This window comes from Myotis brandtii, unplaced genomic scaffold (assembly GCF_000412655.1).
Source record: "Myotis brandtii unplaced genomic scaffold, ASM41265v1 scaffold112, whole genome shotgun sequence".
Lineage (NCBI taxonomy): Eukaryota > Metazoa > Chordata > Mammalia > Chiroptera > Vespertilionidae > Myotis > Myotis brandtii.
The window spans coordinates 6,729,444-6,733,567 of record NW_005353838.1 but is presented as its reverse complement, the minus strand read 5'-3'; the positions used below and the strand labels follow the sequence as shown (position 1 = coordinate 6,733,567).

The 4,124-nt window shown below is 44.8% G+C and overlaps 1 long non-coding RNA gene across 2 annotated transcripts in view; it reads left to right on the top strand.

The window, feature by feature from the left end:
* The window catches only part of LOC106727457, a 13,262-nt gene extending 9,450 nt beyond the window's left edge, over positions 1 to 3,812 (top strand). Inside the window, exons 1-3 of one of the 2 annotated variants that reach the window (XR_001363652.1) lie at positions 1,819 to 1,855; positions 3,048 to 3,163; positions 3,240 to 3,812. This is a non-coding gene — a long non-coding RNA (uncharacterized LOC106727457). Of the gene's footprint in view, positions 1 to 1,818; positions 1,856 to 3,047; positions 3,164 to 3,239 lie in introns of those variants that run through there. The other variant, XR_001363650.1, reaches the window with a different exon arrangement.
* Positions 3,813 to 4,124: the final 312 nt, after the last annotated feature.

The following is a 4,124-nucleotide window of genomic DNA, read 5'->3' as shown; positions in this document are numbered from 1 at the left end:
CCGTCTGTTTCCCGCGGGTGCGCCTGGCTTCGGGGCTCGGGCCTGAAGCGCTTGCTGGGGGGTCAGGGCTGCAACGCCCCTCACACCCCAGCCCGCAGCCGACCCCTCCAAGGGCCCTGGTTCTGGAAATGAGGCCGTTGCTGGTGCCCCGCGTTGGAAGCCTGCAGAGGACGGGGCGGTTGTCCTTCCAGGTGGAAGGCGCACGTCCACGGGAGGGACGTGAGCAGGAGGGAGCGTCCCTGAAGGATGAGGGCCTTCGTTCCAGCAGCCACCCTCCCCAAACCTCCAGCAAGTGGGGGGGAGAAAGCTTAGGGCTCCCTGAAGGCCACGCAACCTGTCCCAGCCCCCAAGGCTGAGGTCCCCAGGGGAGCCCCGGCTTCCAACAGGACCCGAGCTCTGAGAATCTCAAACGGGGCCCAGAAACATTGCCTTCGGTCCTGTCCCGCTAATGCCCATCTCCTGGGAATTGTATCATTAACTAGTGACGTTTGTTGCATCTGTTCTCCCTCTGGCCTGTCGTTCTCTGCTCCCAGGCCCAGGTTCCATGGGAACATGCCAGACGCCAGGTGTTGGAGCTGATGCCCTGGTGTTGGAGGGTGGGGGGCCCCCCCCCCCCCCGCTGCTTTGTAATTATTAGTTCTCTCCAATTTTTTTTTCACAGTTCGTGTGTATTACTCTGTAACTCAGGAAAAATACTATGTATATAATTTAGCTGATAAAAATGATCATATTTTGGATAGTTAGAGATAGAGGGGGGAAATATTCTGAGAATAAAGCAGTAGTTTTGCTCTATTTATTTTTCCCAGACCAGCCGATCTTTTCTGACTCGCGCTAGAAAATCAGCTCATCAGTTTGAAGTGGAAAGACATTTCCTTTTGTCTTGCCTACTTAGGGGACTACTTTTGCAGTTTCAAGATCCCAGGCAGGGAAACAACGTCATAGAAGGGTTCATCGTCGACCCACAGTGAAGGCAAAGTGAGGGGAATGGTCTGGATGGTTATTTCAGCCAAGCTGTAACAGTCTAGTGAACTTGGATCTTTCTGTGCCACACCAGTGCCTCCCACCTTTATTACTAAACACTTTAAAATTTTTTCCAAATTACTTGTTACGTTCCATTTTATTGAAAATTAGGACAATACTTCATCTGTGCACAGAGTCGTTCATTTAACCAACATTTAGTAAGCACCTACCAAGTGCCAGGCCCCAGGCTGATGCTAAGAATACCAGGCAAGACTGGGTCCTTATCTTTCAGGAGCTTTGGGTCTAATTGGTGGACATGCCTGTATAAACAGTGATGTACTGGGAATTATTTCAGGGGCTCTGCTAGGTCCCTCCGTAGACAGACTTACAGCAGCCAGCGGGACACGAAGGAGTAGCCACTTCTAGTGGGGCGAGAGGACGATGCCAAGGAAGCAGGAAAAGATTTGCAGAAAAGTAGTTATCTGGGCTGGTCATGAGTCTTTAGCTTGTGAGTGAGTAGTCCTTCCTGGTGTGAAACTGTGTTGTGTGTGTGTGTGTGTGTGTGTGTGTGTGTGTGTGTGTCTGTGTGTGTGTGTTTCCTGTCCTTTGCTCTAATCATGTCATTCTTTGACACATTAAGGGGTTGCTTTGTGATTTCATTTTGTTAATCTTCACCCAAGGATATTTTTTTCCATTGATTTTTTAGAGAGAGAGGAAGGTAGGAAGGGAGAGGAACATCGACGTGAGAGAGACACATCGATTGCTTGCCTCTTGCATGGGCCCGGACCAGGGGACCAGGGCTGGGGATCAAATCTGCACCCCCTTGACCGGGAATCTAACTGGAGACCCTTCGGCATGAGGGGTGATGCTCTAACCACTGAACACACTGGCCAAGGTAGTTGTTTTGTGGTTTCTATCTTCATTGATAGGTGCAATGAGTTTTTAACATTCAAATCCTATTTCATTATATTTTAAAAACTGGCCCAAATTTAAAAATATATGTCCTTTTGTCAGGTGTCATTGAAATTATAAAACATATTGAACTTTAAACTTCTTATTTTTACTTAAAGCATATAATTGTACATTCATTCCCCAGTCTTTAGGTGTTGGGCTCACTGTGTGGGTGATCTGATTGAAATTACTCATTTTTTCCCTTGCATTAATCCCACTCTTGATAGATTTGGTTTCAGATTTCTTGCCTTTGTTTCTCTACAGTGGAGAAAGAGCTAAAAACACATAAAACAGTATCTGTGTGGAGTTCCTTTAGGCTTTACAATTTCTTCCTCATCTCTTACAGTTTTCTAGCTCAAAACTAATTTAACATCAGTTTTTATTACTTATTTTTAAGTGACCTGCCTTTATAGAATCTTTTCAAAGCATTCAACTTTATTTTTATATCATTTTTCATGTCTCTTTTTATTTGTTCAGGGTTTTTCCCACACTCATATTTCATTGTTTTATGAGGCAGTAAACACATTTTAGAAGAAATAAGTGATTCTAAGCATACTATTCAACCATTCTGTTCTGTTTCATTTTTAAAATGCTAGTCATGACCCAGTGAATTTATTTCAACCCAGTAAGTTGATATGAAGACTGACAGTTTGAAAAATACTGTGTTAAACAGTAGCCTCCTAGCATTCAGTACACCTGGCGTCAGTGGGGGTTTGAGAGGGATAGAGAGTGAAGGTTAAGCCAGTGAGTTGGTTAAGCAGTGTTCTGGTAAGAGGGCTTCTAACTGTATTAAAATTTTATTGGATTAAATTCTGGGTCAACGACTAGGGTTTGGAAATCTCATTGTACTCAAGTTTTGGCTGTTGTGATTTGAGTTTTAAATAAAAACCTAGTCTGAATCTAAAACTCTCCAGCTTAGAATCAGTGTTAATGGCCCAGCGAGTTCATGTTACATATGTAACCAACCATAACTGAGCCATTTTAAGGCCATTTGATTGTGTCCTTTTGTATGGATAGACAAGGAGATTAATTGATAAAATGTCTAAGCTAGTCTAAGAGAACATCTTTCCTAGTTTATGACAATGTCTGGGCCTTCTGAGATCTTCCACTAAGTCTTAGCCCTGTATTCTTTTTAGGGACACGAGACCTGAAAGACATTTGATGAAGCCAGAAAAGGATATTGACAAGCAAGAATACTTAAGTTGAAATCAAGACCTTTCTTCTCCTCGGTGAAGGCTCCCAGATACAAAAGGTATGTGGATGTCTTGTCAGAGAGCTTAGTAAAGGCAGGTGGGCATTTTCCTGGGTTGACAGCTTTATTCACTCAGGTCCTAGGACGAGCTCAGAAGTTTACCACTTTTCAAAATGCCTGTTGTTCAGGGAAGATGGACCAGTGAAAGGATGGATTGTCTGTGGCCGAATATCTGGGAATCCCTGCCTGAGACTCAGGTATCTCTATCCCCTTTGTAATGACATCCATCATTTTGGATAGATGGGGTTTGACAACTGTGTAGTCCCCAAAACTCACATTGTCAGTGCAACTAGAGTGACCAGGCTCTCAGGAATGGATTCATGCTAGCCAGGCTCACCAAAGACTCTTAAGTGAACGGCATGACCACTCACATGGGGACATTCATCACTGACCAAAGGACGCGTGGCTATGTTCTCCAGGACCCTCGCTGCTCAATCCTGGGTACCTGGGAACACTCCTAGTGCCCAGAAAGTTGTTTGGTGATCTCACAATCACAACAGAGAAAGGGATGGTGTTATGGGTTGAATTGTGTCCCCTCCCAATTCACATGTCGAAGTCCTAACTCCTAACACCTCAGGATGTGACCTTATTTGGAAACAGATTCATTGCAGATGTACTTTGTTAAGATTAAGAGTAGAGTGGCTCCTAATCCAATATGACTGGTGTCCTTGTAAAAAGGGAAAATTTGTACACAGAGGGAGGACGTCATGTGAGGATGAAGGCAGAGATCGGCATGATGCATCTTTAAGCCAAGGAACCCCAAGGATTGCCAGCAAACCACCAGAAGCCAGAAGGGGGGCACAGAATGAGTTCCCCCTCGCAGCCCACACCCAGAAGGAATCAATCCTGCCAGCTCCTTGAGACGTCTAGCCTCCAGCACTTTGAGACAATAAGTAGTTTAAACCAGCTGTTTGGTTTAACTTTTTAAGGCAGCCCTAACAAACTAATACCGGTGGTTTTG